This window comes from Tasmannia lanceolata, unplaced genomic scaffold, assembly GCF_043159265.1.
Source record: "Tasmannia lanceolata isolate RefF3 unplaced genomic scaffold, GAP_Taslan_0.1 ptg000015l, whole genome shotgun sequence".
Taxonomy (NCBI): Eukaryota; Viridiplantae; Streptophyta; class Magnoliopsida; order Canellales; family Winteraceae; genus Tasmannia; species Tasmannia lanceolata.
The window spans coordinates 59,775,396-59,792,849 of record NW_027518692.1 but is presented as its reverse complement, the minus strand read 5'-3'; the positions used below and the strand labels follow the sequence as shown (position 1 = coordinate 59,792,849).

General features: G+C 37.0%; 1 pseudogene across 1 annotated transcript; it reads left to right on the top strand.

Moving 5' to 3' along the window:
• The first annotated feature begins 13,082 nt into the window (after window positions 1-13,082).
• On the top strand, window positions 13,083-16,862 carry LOC143892761 (protein FAR-RED IMPAIRED RESPONSE 1 pseudogene; annotated as a pseudogene). The gene is made up of 2 exons (XR_013255603.1): window positions 13,083-13,342; window positions 14,537-16,862. The product of XR_013255603.1 is annotated as a protein FAR-RED IMPAIRED RESPONSE 1 pseudogene (transcript).
• The last annotated feature ends 592 nt before the right edge of the window (window positions 16,863-17,454 follow it).

Genomic DNA, 17,454 nt, shown 5'->3' with positions numbered 1-17,454 from the left:
CATTAAAGATCTACGTTAGTGATATTGCTGAGACATACGCATGACAACCCCGATTTTCTCGTTATATATGTATATATTTGGGTATATATAGTAACTATCACATATGTTGTATCTAGGATTATTATTACCATGTGAAAGGCCGAATCATTAAAGATCTATGTCATTGATATTGCAGGGCATGCGCATAAGAACCATGATTTTCTCGTTGTATATATATGAAATGTCTAGGCAATTTTGCAGAGAGCCAACTCGCAGCTCCTCTTTTTCAAGAGAGAAGTACGACATCATATATAGTTGAATTTGTCTTATTCATTTAATTCATATGAGGTGGCACTTCTCATATTGCGAAGTTGTATACATAAATATATGAATATATTAAAAAAAATGGAATTGATATATTAGCCCCTTTACTTACTTGGGGCAGCCCCATCTATTTAGGAAAGATGGGGCTGCCGCAAGTAAGAAAAGGGGACAAATATATATAAAATACCAAAGAGCCATTGCTTGTAACCACAAAAGATTTTGGATGATTTGAGTCTGGGCAAAAAAGTTAAACCATTTGTAAAATAGCCATATCTCTTATATTCCTAAAGGGAAATAGGAATAAGAGCATTTGGATAATGAGGTCAAGGAGATGGGTGGGTACACATCTTCTTTGAAGCGTCGTTTCGTAGAAGATTAGGGTGAAATTACATATGATGTGAGGTTTATTTTGGTAATTTTCCTTCTTTTAGTTACGTCTGAACGATTAGGGTGAAATTACATATGATGCCCATAAGTAAGGCGTATTTCTCTAAAAAAATCTTCTCATATCAATTTTTTCGATTAATAGATTGAAGTCTGATATTTTAACTAAAATAGGAAAGATATTGACAAACAAAATCAAAAAATATTTAGGTCCTCTGTCTTCCATGCGCGTGCAATGCAAATGTTTCATATTTACAACGCTATCCCTTTCCCTCTCTTCTATCTCTTACTATTTTGTCCATAAAAGCTGCATTTTTCACTGGGTCTATATACACATTGTCTTTCCATACAACAATGGAGATAGGCTGATTATGTGTACACCCAAAAAGCTAATTTTGTTCATACCATGAAAACCGAGAAAGGAGATTCCTTGGAAATTGAGAATGGCGATGATTGTTTTTTGCGAGCATTTCCATCCGGACTACGAGTTTTGGTTGTCGATGATGACACAACGTATCTTCTGTTCGTTGGGAAGATGCTCAAATCTTGCAAGTATGAAGGTATCATACCGAGATTTTATTTTTTTCTTCTTTTTTTTATCGGCTCAAGATTATCAAACTCTCGTGATTTGGCGATTTTTTCCTTTCTTTATGGCATATTTCCCTTGGATACAAGATTTTTTTTTGTTAGGTTTTTCCAATATTTGGTTTGTGTTGTAAATACCTTTGACATTCAATGATTTGGGACCAACATATTGTTTTGTCCTTTTTACATTTTGGAAAATGATAAGGGACATGCTTGTGTTGGCTTTCATGTTTCCCCTTTTGGGCAGTTTTCTTTTTCTTTAATCACACTGATTTTCTTTCTTCTTTCTTTTTTTTTCCCCATACTCAGAGTAGTGTTTCTATGGCTATATTTATTGATATTGAAAGTTTGATAAGATTATATCTTTCATAGATCGGTTTATAGTATGGAGTGTTGATTCCCTGTGACTGTGTTTCTTGTCTAAAAACCTATAAAAGTTGTGAAACATGGGTATATTTTGTAATACTGAAAGTTTGATAAGATTATGTCTTTCATAGATCGGTTTATTGGTATTGCATGTTGCTTTCTTATGACTGCATTTCTTGTGTTTCCTATGGGTATATTTATTGACACCCATTGAGGTTGCACGCAAAAGCAAGATCCCACATTGGAAATGTTAAAGAAATGTGGAAGGGTTATAAGGACTTGGGCACCCTCCCCTTAATGGCTAGCTTTTAAGGGTGAGTTCTACCCGGGTCTCAACAAGTGGTATCAGAGTTAGGGTATGGTAACCCCGGTGTGTCTCCAAGGTTGGAAATGTGCCTAGGGGAAGATCTCGGTGACCCCAGTGTGCCTCCGAGGACGGTCAAATTCCCTCGAAGAAGATCTCGTAGTTCCCACGTTGCCGCCGCGCGGAGGGGTGAGATTGTCCATGTTCCTCCCGCGTGGAAGGGGAGATTGTGGGGGTTCCAAGCAAAATCAAGATCCCACATCGAAAATGCTAAAGAGATGTGGATGGGTTATAAGGACTTGGGCACCCTCCCCTTAACGGCTAGCTTTTAAGGGTGAGTTCTACCCGGGTCCCAACAATACCCATAGAAACACAAGAACCTTGATAAGATTAAAGTGTTTCTATGGGTATATTTACTGATACTGAAACTTTGATAAGATGATATCTTTGATAGATCAGTTTATCGGTATTGCATGTTGATTCCCTGTGACTGCGTTTCTTCTGTGAAATATTGTAAAAGTTTAGAAACATGTGAAATAATTTTTTTTTTACAAGTTTGAGATTTCTTTAATCATCTGCTATATTTTCTTATAGATTGTTACTCGTTTGTGCTTTCAGTTACTTCTTGTGAATATCCAGAGGTTGCTTTGTCCATGCTTCGAGAGAGAAAAGGAGAATTTGATCTTGTTCTGACCGACGTTCACATGCCCGGCATGGATGGGTTTAAGCTTCTTGAGCATATTGGCCTGGAATTGGATTTGCCTGTAATTAGTGAGTGTCGCCCCTATTTCAGCTTTTGATTTTGTTATTTTACAGTTTTGCTCATCTTCTCCATGGAAATTATGTTCCTTTCAAGGGAAACTACAAACCTACTGGATCTAGAATTTTTTCGCTTGGTATGGATTTTTTTCCATAAATCATTTTGTTGGCCTTGATGAGTTTTTTCCCAATAATATTTTGCTTCCAATTTGACTCTTGTCATGCAGTGATGTCAGTTGATTCTCAAGTGGATGTTGCAATAAAAGGACTTGAACATGGGGCTTGCTGCTACCTTATGAAACCCTTAACCCCAAATGACCTTAAGAACATTTGGCAGTATACTATCCGGAAGAGGAGAAATGTGTCAAGAAACATGGAACAAACAGGGAGTGCTCAAGATACTCAGCAAAACAAAGTATCAGAGGATGGTGAATCTGCAAGTTCTGCCAATGAAGAGAATAATAGGAAACAACCCAAGAGAAAGGAGGTCGAGGAGGAAGATAGCAGTGAAGAGAATCAGGAGCCTACAGAAAATAAGAAAGCACGCATAGTTTGGTATTCTGGGCTTCACAATCAGTTCTTGAATGCTGTTAATCGTTTAGGCTTCAATCGTAAGAAGTTTACTTGCAGTTATATTATCCTTACATTATTCCACTTCTGTTATTGACTAAGGTATTCTTAATTCAACTTTTGTTGTTTCAATCCAGATGCCGTTCCAAAGAAAATACTGAAGCTAATGAATGTTCCAGGTCTGACTAGAGAAAATGTTGCAAGCCATTTACAGGTTAGTTGCTTGACATGTAAAGGTTTGGTTTTAGTTTCCTTAAAAGGATTTGCATGTCCTCCCTTTCACGTGCTTCTTCTTGACTTATTGGTTGCAACTAAAATTGTCAAGATGTTGCTATTCTAAAGAAAATACCTTGGCATTTTTACCAAGTAGCCCTTTCTAGGGAGTCCTCTCCACAGATCGCCCCTATAATAACTCAAACACGTGACATGGTGGCTGATATCAAATGTTAGATACCTAATGAATATGGCATAAGCCCATGACTGATGTAACACATCAGGCTGGGCTCTTTAAACCTGTTCCATACCAAGTTGGATCCCACCTAGTCACATACCGAGGCAAGCCCAACCCCACTTAGGCCCGTAACATACTAATTTGCTTTCCCCGGCTTTAATTTCTTGACACTGTTCTTGGATCAAATAGAGTCACCCTTCAAAGATGTCATGTTCAACATCTTTGCTTTCTTGTGTGGCTTTTGATGACACAATTCTCTGCCAGTAACTATTTTAATGGTTATTTCTTAGCACGAGCAAATTTATTGGGTGGAGTATAACATGAATCCTATGTAGTTAGAAACAAAAAATATGAAATCAAATTATTTTTCTAAATACAAATAATTGGTGATGATGGCAATTACTTCAACAAAGCAGACTATTCGAACATGGAATGGCGCAATCCTTGGATAGAATGCATGGTCCACGTCCTATCTTCTATAACAACAAATAGTTGGTAATTCTCCAACCATTAGTTTAACATACAATAATACGTGATAACTCTTAAAACAGCCACAAACCAGGAGTTTAATATGCCTTTAGACTGCTTTGGTATATTTCAAGTAATATTTCAGCAAGTTAATTGTTGAACCTCGCGCAGCTCGATTGCTCCTCATTGCAACAACTTAATTAACTATGGGTTTGTTTCTTTGGATTCCTTGAACCCCAACCACTACTAGTGTTAGATCCTCCTATTAGGACAGAAAATAGAGCAAGGCTTGGATACTAATTTAGGTGAATCAAGATTGTGGAATTTAGTTATAAAGCAAAATTAATATGTATTGGGAGAAATTATATGGTGCCCGAGCGTCAAGTGCCATGTGGGTGGTACGATAAAAGTATCACCCTTGATGTTTGATCCAACAGCAGCCTCTTAAAAGTGACTGCTGTTGGATCAAACATCAAGGGCGGTACTACCCACACGGGACTTGACACACGGTATAAAAACTCAGGTATTGGAAAGTAAAGTTAATATATACACTCGGGCACCGTATATGCATCACCCAAACAATGTGGGCCCATTGTGTTTTAAGCAGATGGAGTAGATAAGTAATCTATTCGATCGAGATACACTTTTCTCATATACATACATACATACACACACACATGCATACATATCATTGTAGTCTTCTAAGTTACTTATGATGTACTTAAGAAGTTTATTGTGTTAAGTGAGTTTATCCAAGAGAGTCTTATGAGAAGTTCTATGTAGTTCGTTGTATTATCTTAAAGTCTCATGAGAAATACAACCAAAGTGATTAGTAACTCTATATTTTGGTGTCTATTTTTGTTTTTAGTTGACTCTGAACGAGCCCTTTAGCCATGTATCTTTGTATCTCCTTCATATAGTTTTTTGCATTAAAGTTGCATGCTTGCATATAATGATCCATTCCATTGGGGACAACAAAGATAAGCAAAATCAGTATCATCACAAGAATACATTTCTTCTTATTTTACTTATCTATGTATGATTAGAACTCCACCCAAAAACTAATGTATAAATATGTCCTAATCTGTGTTGATAAATTTTGTCACTACATTTGTTTTTCCTTCGGTTCTAAAGATGTAAGAATATAAAGATTGGTTTGCTTGAAATAATTAGTGTCTGTTGAATTATTTTATTCATATTGTTTATTTACTATCTTTCATTTCAATATTCTGAGCTTGTATAGCAGTGAGTATTATGTTTATAGTTCTTTGAGTTAGATTATGCGAGAGGATTATTCTCCCTGAATTGAAAGAATTAACATAGCAGTAAATATTTTCTTATTTTACTTATCTAGGAATGATTGGAACTGCACCGTAAAAACTAATGAAAAAATGGGTCCTAAGCTGTGTTGATAAATTGTGTAACTAAAGTTGTTTTTCTATGTTAATCTAAAGACATAAGAATATAAAGATTGGTTTGCTTACAATGATTACTATCTATTTGCTCTCTTTTTTGTAAATTGGGTATATAGGAAGTTTATCCTCTCAGAATTGAATGAATCAATATGCTAAGCTAGTTGATGAATTTTTTATAATGATAGCATTGTATTTTATTTATGTCATTATTTTTCACACGAGTAGACAAAAAAGGTTTCCCTTTCTGAATTGAAAGATTCAATGCACTAATTAAGCTCGATCGTTGATATATGACTTACAATGATGATATTGCATTTTTTTTTTTTTTTTGAAAGGTAATGATATTGCATTTTTTATGTTGGTCTTTTTTGCAGAAATATCGTATCTTCTTAAAAAGGCTAAATGAAGTAAACCAATCAAGACCTGGACTGTCAAGCCCTCTCGTTAATAGTGTTCTAAGATCATCTTTTGGGCCCACTCCTCCACAATTACTGTTTGATCTCCAAGGTCAATCAGACTTTACCCGATTCGCAGAACACCAAAATCTGACTGGAATTTTGCCTGGGCAAGGTAGCAACATGCCAGTTCTTAATCCTCCAGCACCTATTCCTCCAGTACTGAACTCCATGAACTTTCTCAATCAAATCCCACAAACCAATAACTCTTCTGCAGCAATAAGATTTGGTCAATCATTGCTCGATACTCAGGGAAACATTCAACAAACAATGATGCCAAAGGCAAACATTGGGAACTCCGGATTTGGAATGTTCCCAAATCAAAATGTTCAAACAATTTCACCATCCCTTGGGGATATTTCCTCTACTCATGTAAGGGTTCGTACTGATCCAATGCAGACCACGCAACCAAATCTTCAGATTAGACAAGGTCTTTTTGGAGGCAGTCAGTTTGGTAGTTTCACCATGCCTAACCCTCATTCTCAAAACAACTTTCCAAGCATGGGAAATGTTGGATTAGTTTCAAACTTAGGATGTATTGGATCCACTTCAAACTTGGGAAATATGGGTTCAGTTCCAACTATCGGAAATACTTCATCATCAGTTGGAAGGTTCACACAAACCCCACCTTTTAACTTTGGAAACAACTATAGTGGGTTACAACTAACAAGTACTGGAGGCTTGCTTGGATCCACTCAGACAGGCATGATTGGGGAAACTTCTTCTAACAATAACAACTCAAGTTACAATATGTTGAATGAAATTAACAAGAAAATGGTTTTTGGAGTGGAAGCAAGAAACCCCTCTCTTGTTCCTGATTTCAGCCTCTCTAATCTCAATAGTGGAACTAATGGGTTTGGTTCTTTCAGTGGGTTTCCTAACAGTGTAGCTAATAGGGTTGTTTCTCTCAATGGGGTTCCCAACAGTGGAACCAATGGGCTCTCTCCTAACAGTGTAACTAATGGGGTTGTTTCTCTCAATGGGGTTCCCTACAGTGGAACCAATGGGTTCTCTCCTAACAATGTAACTAATGGGGTTGTTTCTCTCAATGGGGTTCCCAACAGTGGAACCAATGGGTTCTCTTCTTTCTGTGGAACTGAGAACACCAACCAATTCAAGGGAGCGCTTGTTGCAGGTGTGGTTCAACAAGAGAATGACCTTGTGGATGGGACAGAGGTTGATGGTTTAGCTAACATGATGAAGGGTACTATGTTTGAAACCAACCTGATTCCTACTCATTTTTCCGACTTGGATGATTTGAACTTCAAGCAGGTGAGTTCTTTGAGTACACAAACAATACCATGATTTGTCAATAAAAGTGATGCCTTGCTTTATAGATAGAGAACCCTCCACACTTGCATTCCTTTTAAATAGTTTTAGAAGAAAGGGCAAGTACACGTGCGCGCACACACACACATTAAAAACTGGTTGAGAAGAGGCCTTAATGTCCCATTAGCAAATAAGGTTATTTTAAGTTAATCGTGTTTGCAAATGGGACAAATTCTGGTGGCATCCAAGAGGCACTAATTGGATAGCCCTAAAGAATTGAATATAATCATATATACAAATGGTTTTGAAGTTAAATATAATTATTTGCAAATAATGATTACAGTAGTGTAGAATGATATAGCTAATGGCTTCAAAAGAGGCCTTACTTTCCCATTTGCAAATGAGATTAAAAAAACTCATCTTATCACAAATAAGGTGCTGTTTTGTTGGCTTCCAAGAGGCCCTAAGTCTCTCTCTCTCTCTCTCTCTCTCTCTCTCTCTCTCTCTCTCTCTCTCTCTCTCCTCATATTCATTCATTTTGGTGTATGCAGGATGGGAACGACCTCATGGGAGATGACTTTGATATCAGCACATTTCAGGTGGCTGGCGCTCCTCCTCCTGCTACCCAGTGAATTCAGTCATGGAGCCTCTCTAACTAATCAACTTCTAGAACTATATGGTTTGGGCAATGAAATGGATGTTACAGCGACAAAGATACCGGTGTAACTAAATAACTCTACCTCCTAAATAACATTTTAAGTACTTCTGTTGAGAACATCTTTACTTTCTGCATCTATCAGAGGGAACAACCTTTGGAATTATAGTTTATTTTATAAATCTCAGCATGCCCTAGACTCTTAAATTATCTTCCTATATTCATGGATGCTATATTGTTTACAAGTTTACTTATTATGTTTTGTATTCATGTTCCATGATTCTTAGTATATTCACCTAAATCAGGAGGTGGACACAAGATTTTACTAATTAGTCTATGAGAATTGGTTAGTAGTACATGGTAAAGTTCAATACAATTGGTACAGATGATTCAAGCTACCGTGACAAACAGTTGTGAGAACCAATGCTGTCTGGTTGTTTCCCTAGCTAGGCAGGCAAGTCAAAGAAGTGAAATGGAGTGGCATAGCATTCTAGATAAAGCAGAGTGAAAGTGAAGCGGAGAAGAAGGGGTTGTTCCACCAATCTCCTCAGGGAGTGACAATTCCTCGATTTTACTACCTGATTAGGCGTATTTTCCATAAGCAAAATATGCTGGCGAAATGATATATATTATACTATGCGTATGTCTAATTCTATCCACTCGGTGAAGAAGTTAAACATGTCCTATTGATCAATTTTTTTTAAATATTTTATTTGCTGGTCATTGATTGAACATGTTACAATCCTAAGTGGTTTAAGGACTTACCTAGTCCTGCGGATTTTGGCGTATTTGTTAGGCACCTAACATTTGGTATTGAAGCCAACATCATGTGTTGAGTTCTAGTCAGGGGCGACCTGTGAAAAAAGCTTCACAAAGCAACGAAAAGTAAAAGTCTTTATAAATTGGGCTGCCAGGGAAGTGGTGGAATCTTACGATCCTATGTGGTTGAAGGGCCTAGCCTAATGCATTCCATCAATCCTAGGGTTTTAGGAGTATTGGTTAGGTACCTAACCAATTAGTTATAATGGTTAGATTGGAATGATTTTTAGTGAAAGCATTTCATTAGTGCGCCAAAGACAAATGGTTGTTGAAGTATTGTAGGTGGGACCAACCCCCAAAACTCATGGAAAAGTTCAGAAAAACACAAGGGCCCTTTTGGATTGCGGGAATTGGAAATAATCTGAATCTGCATTTCATTCACTGTTGGACGATTCTGGTCTTTGGTTGGGCATTGCTAGCGTAAAAGAGAATGAGGAGCTAGCGTAATTTTTGCGGGAAATAGGAAAGGATTTTGATACAGCCCAAATAGGTGGTATTTGTTGATTTCTTTAACTCATTTTCGCCTAAGAATACCAATGCCAAAACAACCCTTAGAAACTTACCAAAAAAGATTTGTTCAATTCAATGATGGAGAAAATCTCCCTCTGGGAGAAAATCTCTCTTTCTAATTTGCAGGAAGAAGATTGACAAATATTCCTCTTCTCCTGTCAGTTTCGCAAAATTCCAAACCCAAAAGCAAATATCCAAAAAACCTTCTTTCTCTCTAAACTTCGACGTAGTAAATACTGATTTTTTATTCTAATGTTTACCCAAATGCTAGAATCGGTATTGACATTCCCTTTACCGGAGTGATTGGAATCGGAACTGAATATGACGCCAATAACAATTCTTGTTCCTGTAATCCAAACGCACCCTAAATAATTTTTTTCTTTCCTCTTTCTACCTTTTAACACATCTTTTCCATATATAATTTTTAAAACCGGAAAGGTATGTGGTCTCAGGAGAGACCACCAAAATTTTATAAATGGTAGTGGGAAAATAGGGAAGGGCATGCCTCCTTACCTCAAAGGCACAAAAAAGGATAACTAACTATACCAAAAAGATGACAACAAATAAGAGGAATACAAGTACTAGCAGCATGTCTTGGACCGCGGGTCTCGGGACCCTGGATGCCTACAAACCCCATTCATTCCATATCAGGCCTTAATTAGTTCCATATTAAGCCTCCTATCCTCAAAAGGAACACATCTTTTCCACTATGCAAAACATAAGAGCACCATAAAAACTTGTTTTCTCTCCTTAATTTCATAAATTAACATGAGAAATAAACATAAAGCAGATTTCTTCTTATTGGTATCCCTAATCTAAAGAAACAGAAAGAAAGAAAGAAATAATCTGAAAAATAGACCATACTGTGATGATCGATGTGATTAACCCATTGGATTTCTGTATTATCATTTGTTCTTTTCTTGTTGTTACTACGACTTTTGCAATCCTGTAATTCAATAGAAATTGGGAAAACTTAGGTGCCAAAGCAAATCGGACCCATCAGAAAGAAAGCACGACTCTAAGTCTGTGAATGAAAGTGAAGAGGGGGAAAAATACAAAGTAAAGGATGGGAGTTTGTGGTTTGAGAAGGTACTTTCTAAACCGTTTTAACGGTAAGAAGGAAAAGGGGTGTGAATGTTACAAAAATACAACTGAATTTCTAAGAAGTAAAGGTTTAATTACTTGAAAAATATTTCTAAAAAGATTCTAAAATTATTTGACCTATGTGTTAGGCTCTTTTTCTAACAAACACTTTTTTGGCCCCACTTGTGCTGTGTGAATATGATCAGATACATTGATCCAACCGATGAGAAGTCTGATGAATTTCTAAAATATCTTAATTGGATGATCCTAGCAACATTATCTATCAAGCCTCATTTTGGGGTAGGCCAAGAAAAGTTAACTATTTGATTTTGGTAGTCTTTTATCTTAGGTATGAGATCATGCCTATTAATGACCATGACCATTTGGGCCACATCATGATGTTCTTTAACGGTCTTGATTATCCCAAAAAATTGATCGAATTGATCTCGATTGTGACCGTCTTTTGGTTGCACTAACAAATTTTTATCTTATTTTTTTATTTACAATTAATTTTTTTTGTATGAAAGTTAGGATTAAACCAATGACCTCTCGGTTAAGGAACAAAGCCTCAACATCCCAAGGAGAAACCAAGCTTCCATAGAACTTTGACGAAGATCATAAAAGTGAGGTGCTTAAATGATAAGCAAAGATTGGTCAACTCTGTGATCGATTGTATCCGTTTTAGAAAATGTATGGGATTTCAGATTATGTAAATAAAATACTGAAAATAAAGCAGTAACATGCAAGAAATTAAATTAGACGATTATGTAATTCAGAAGTATTGATCATTTTGTTCTCTTAAGCTTAGTGCTTGTCGCTCTTATTTGTAGAGCCTTGGTTCCCCCTTCTCGCTTGTTCCGAGTTAGGGTTGGTTTGTGATCTTATTGTTCTATCTTTTTCTTTATCTAATAAATCCGTAGGGTACCCGTTGAACCCCAACTTACCCATAAAAAAAAATATGCAAGAAATTAAATCAAGAATAATAGTAATAATCAAAAGAAAAGAAGAAGTAACATATCAGTTGAGTCGAGGCATGAATCCAATGCATTGCCCTTAACGCAAATATCACCTGCCCAGTCCTCGAGGCAAATAACACCCCAACCGTACAACGAATCGACATTGCAGAAGGATTCTCAAACGTATGCCTCAAGGATACAATGACTCTGCTCGAGGGATATGCACTCACGCAGTCTAAAAGCATTATTAACACGCCTATGTTTACCTTGACAAGAGAGAGAACAAATTAGGAAAAGGAAAAACAAAAGAACCTAAGCATATGTGCGAAAAAAATACACTTTGCATATATGCAACTGTATATATAAATGAATTGAAACACCACGTTTTGCTAAATATTACATATTAAACATTCCAAATCAGTAACGACAAGTAAAACCTTGTTAAAATGGTAATTAAAAAATCGCGCAAAATATGTGTTTTACCATGGTAAACAATAAAGTGCACTAAACACAGGCTCACTTTTTTGTCTTATTCATTTAATTCTTCTGAGGTGGTTGATATCTCATGCAATAGCCCTTCCCTGAAATGCTTCTGCGATGGCCCCTAGCAAATCGTAACAAATAAATAATTAAACGTAGCTTGAATGTTTTTCAAACCACACGATCCTTTGTATTTCTAGTTGGTTTTATTTTCATTACCCCGCTCTCCCCTTTCATGTGAGTTCATCTTGTGCAATCTTTTCTTTAATTATCTTTCTTTCTCTACACCAGAGCTTGGATAGCAACATTCTTCATTAAATTTTTAACTTGAAATTACGTTTCATATGATTCCCTTCTACTACTATGTCATGTATTTCTTTTTGTATGGTTGTGCTTTGACCTGATGCCATTATATGGTCAAGGAGTTGCAAATTCGGAAAAGATACATAGTAGCTGAAATTCCCAACATGAAAGGACTGAAAATTATGGGATTTGCTAGGGAACATAATAGAAAGGCATTTCGTGGCTGGCTGTTGCATGTGAGAGCAACTAGATAGGTTCACTCTTAAGCAGATTTTGTCATATTCATTTAATTCATCTGAGGCAACGTTTCAAATTTCGGTTTCGGAATGCATTTTGTTCCTCACTGAAGCCGAAATTTCAGTCCAAATTTCAAAGGAAATCTAACGAAATAAAATAAAATAATATTTTATCTCGTACAAAATTTCGAACGAAATCCCAAATTTTCAGCTGAAATTTCGGCGGGATAATATTAAATAGTAAAATCCAGATTTTTTTGGAGATTTTCTATAAATTTCGGACCGAAATTTCAGGGAAAACCAAAATTTCAAAATTTTGTAACGTTTCCAGTTTAAACAATTTTGGTTTCGGGGTTGACAGAAACCAGAAATTTCAGATTTTGGTCGAAATTTAAAGCCTTAATATGAGATAGCTGCTCTCACATGCAACGGCCAGCCGCAAAATGTCTTTTTGCTATGGTCCCTAGCATATCCCAAGTTGCTCTCACATGCAACAACCAGAGTCGAGTTGACTCGACCCGACGAAACTCGAGGCGAGCCGAGTTTTTGGGCTTTTGAGCTATATGGATTATCCATTATATTTCAAGGCAGGCATAAACACATGGGCCTCATCGTGACCCAAGGCCCATAGGCAATGAAGTCAAAAGGACTGTTGTTTCATGTTTGTATCATCTCATTATAGGGATGGACAAGATCAAAAGTTTCGACCCAACGACTACGTGCCACGTGTACCACGAGAATGAGAGATTGGAAAAAAAACCCCTCTTTCCTTCTGCAAGGGTCTGATCGCAGAGACTCAGAGAGGAGGGGTAGATCTAGGGTTTCAGAGAAGTATGAAGAAGATGAAGCAAAATCGAGAGAATTCGAAAAAAAATTGTTCGTATCCTCGATTTATAGAAATTGGAAGATGCGTGTTTGATCCAATTTCACTGTAGAAATCAAGAAAACTACCGCTCTCGAAGAGCAGATCTGTAAGCTCTCTCTCTCTCTCTCTCTCTCTCTCTCTCTCTCTCTCTCTCTCTCTCTCTCTCTCTCCTTTAAAGGTTGCAATTAGGGCTTTTTAAGATCCCTTCGATCTCTTTTGATTTCTTTATCTCTTGTTTGTTGTTTGCTTTGACTGTTATGTGTATCTCCTCTTTGTCATTTTTAGGGTTTGAGAGGTGTTTCTAGTAATAGATTACATCCACATGCTCTCTCTCTCTCTCTCTCTCTCTCTCTCTCTCTCTCTCTCTCTCTCTCTCTCTCTCTCTCTCTCTCTCTCTCTCTCTCTCTCTCTCATGCAGCAAAGCTTCAGTACTTTTGTAGATATTGTGTAATTCAGTTCATTTTATGGCCATCCATGCCAACCTTATGGCCTGTCGGACACCCAATAATTCGTGAATTGCCCAATTTCTTGAATGAGTGTAGAAATCTCTACCTCTGTTTCCATGGTTGGCAAACATACCTGCTACCTTAATCCGCGAATGAAATGATTTTAACTATCCATGAATTCACAAATTGATGGCCGAATGAAATGATTTTAAGTATCCCTGAATTCACAAATTGACGGCTGTCAAAACAGGCTTTTACAATCACCAATATGTAAATGCATACAAATGGAATACGCTTTGGCCATGTCTGGCAGCGAGGAATTTTTTTTTTTCCATGATAAATCAGTGTCTCCAAGTGGCAAGAGAAGGGTAGGGCAGTGGGAGAAGGAGAGAGATTTGAGAGAGCATGATTGAGATTAGCCTGAAAAGTAGCTAAAAATCAGGAAAAAAGCAATCCTGTTTTGACTATAGTTTTTTTTCCCCTTATTTTTAGCCACTTATCATCACTTGGAGACACTAGTTTCCTGTTTTTTGTTCCTTGATTTTTAGCCGCTTCACCCTCATCTCCACTTGGAGACTCAGATTTATCATGGAAAATAATTCATGGTAGCCAAACGCGCCCTTTGTTTCATAGGGTATTTGATACTGGTCTTTCCAGCAATTTGACTTTTTTTTTTTTTTTTTTCAAGTAGCGTTATGGTTTACTTTTCATGGTATAGTCCATTAAAAAAAAAATTCATGGTATAGTGATAACTAACTGTTGTCCTGAGATAACCAATAAAAAAAATGTTGTCCTAAGATATAACTTTGATTTTTTGTGTTCTAATAATTGTAACATTGTGGCGTGTTATGCAGTCTACTGCTGCCTAGTTTGCATGGAAAGTGCCCAACCATATGGAATCTCAAAGGCATGTAGAAATTGAAAGCATGGATCCCAATGTCTACTTAAGTGAAGATGATAAAGAAGAGATATCCGCAACGGACGATCTCACCGCAAATGAAGATACCCAACCTTCCATGGGTGGGGATGAAGTCAAAGAGAACTGTCCTGTTGGTGAATCAAATCCTATAGAAGGAGATGCTAATCTAGAGCCCCGTCTTGGAATGAATTTTGGAACCAAAGAGGCAGCATATTCATTTTATAATGAATATGCTAAGCGTATGGGCTTCAACATCAACAAAAGGAACATCCGCCGTTCAAAGACGAAGAAAAAATACGTTTATGCAGAATATCCATGTGCAAGACATGGTTTCAAGAAAGAAAAGAATAGTAAAGAGAAGAGTAATGAGAAAACACCTAATCCTATCAAGAAGATAGGTTGCGAGGCAGTCATGAAGGTGAAGAGAGTGGGCCCCAGGAAATGGGTTATAGACGAATTTATCAAGGAGCATAACCATGAACTCATTGTAGAGACTGCGCCTTTATCTCAATTGCACGAGCACATTCATGGAACTGAGAAGAAGTCTATGGAAGTTATGAATATTTCAGGAGCAGGAGTAGATAATTGTTGTGCCATGATGGACAGGGAGAAAGACTTAATAAATCATGTGGATAAAGAGCAACAAATTGTCCTTGCAGGAGAAGATGTGCAAGCTATTTATGAGCATTTCATGCACATGCAACTGTTGAATCCAACATTCTTTTATGCAATTGAACTAGACGAGGATCAGCGTTTGAGAAATGTATTTTGGATTGATTCCAGGTCTCGGATGGACTATAATTGTTTTGGTGATATAGTTACATTTGACACTACATTCCTGGAAAATAAATATCGCGTGCCATTTGTACCCTTTGTGGGGGTGAACCATCATGGGCATCCTGTGTTGCTTGGATGCTCATTGATCACAGATGAGACGACAACATCATTTCTTTGGGTGTTCCAGACATGGCTTAGAGCGATAGGTGCACAACCTCCAATGGTTATAATTACTAGCCAAAATAAGGCAATGAAAGCTGCAATTGCGGAGGTATTTCCAAACACCCGTCATTGCTTTTCAATGTGGCCTATTTTGAAAAATATTCCTGAGAAATTGGGTCACATATGCAGATCTCATGAGAAATTTATGAAGAAATTTGAGAAATGCATTTATGATTCTATGACTGTTGATGAGTTTGAAAGAAGATGGAGCAAATTGATTGAAAGATTTGACCTTAAGGAGGACCAATGGCTTCAAATGTTGTATGAAGATCGCGAAAAATGGGCCCCAGCTTACATGGAGGACGCATTTTTTGTAGGGATATCTACATCCCAACAAAGTGAAAGTCTATACCCATTTTTTGGTACATGCTTGAGTGAAATAGCCACTCTAAAAGAGCTTGTAGAACAGTATGAGATTGCCCTCGAAATTAGGTGTGACAAGGAAGCTCAAGCAGATTTCGAGACATTCCATACAACACCCTTGTTGAAGTCTTCATCACCTTGTGAAAAACAATTGTCATCAATCTACACGAGAGATATATTTATACAATTCCAAGATGAGGTCTTAGGAGTTGCTGCTTGTCATCCAATAAATGTTCAGCATGAAGGGGCAATCCTAAAGTATACAGTGAAGGATTTGGAAGCAAAGAAAGACTTCAAAATTACGTGGAATGGCTCTGAGACTAAAGTTTCTTGTCAGTGTCATTTGTTTGAGTTCAAAGGCCTTCTCTGTAGACATGCGATGCTAATCCTCCAATTTTTTGGTATATATGAGGTCCCATCTAATTACATACTGAAACGCTGGACAAAGGATGCCAAGAGCAGGCATGTGTTGGATCGGGGCTGTGTAGGAGAGCAATCTACAGTGCAACGTTTCAATGACTTATGCCAGCGATTAATACATTTTGCAGAGGAAGGGTCGTATAATAAAGAGACCTATGATTTTGCGTTGCACATGCTACAAGAAGGATTAAAAAAAGTTGTAATTGAGAATGATGTTGGGACACTTGCTAAGAGTAGAACATCGGGTACTAATCGTCATTATAAAACGAACAAAGTGAGGCGGGAGGATAATATGGTGGACATATCAGGGGTGCTCGATTCTCAAGTGTGTTTTGTTACAGACTTGAATTTTTCAGATGGGTTTGTAGATATGTAGTAAAGTTTGTGATTAAATGAAAATAAGTTATGATTTACCTTTTTTTTTACTTCATGTACAATGTTGATCAGTTTGGTTTAGTGAATGGATAGGTTTGGACTCATTCTGGACAGAACTCAACAGCTTCTTTGTGACTTCCCTTCTCAAATTGTATATACTGATGGCTGGTTTGTCTTATGATTCCATTTTAATTGATATTTTTTTTTGAATGATGACCGTTTTAATTTATATTAGGTGGTTCCTGTTTGAAATTTGCTAATGTATCTTTGAAAATGCACTTATTATTATTTTTTTGTCTTGTTGAAGTCATTGCCCCTTATGTAATCTTAGTGGAATCAGTCCACCATTAGAGCTGAATCACAGAATGAATTTAGGTTTGGATGATGTTTTTATTTATTCTCGAGTCTTGAAAGCCAATATAGTGCTCTTTCATTATGGGATTTGCTTGTGCAATATTGTGTAGATGAGTACAAAATACAGAAACCAATGTAGAAAATATAATGTGGATTACTGAAGTATCTGTGATTCTGTGCATTATGTGCATGTGCCCATTTCTGTGGAACTTCCTTGAATCCATCTCTAAGGGAACCGACTACTCGCACCTGTAGTTAAATGTTAATGTACTTATAAAGGTACATGTAAAGTGCACGACCCATGTTCTGAAATTTGTACTCATCTATTTTGAATTTCTCTTG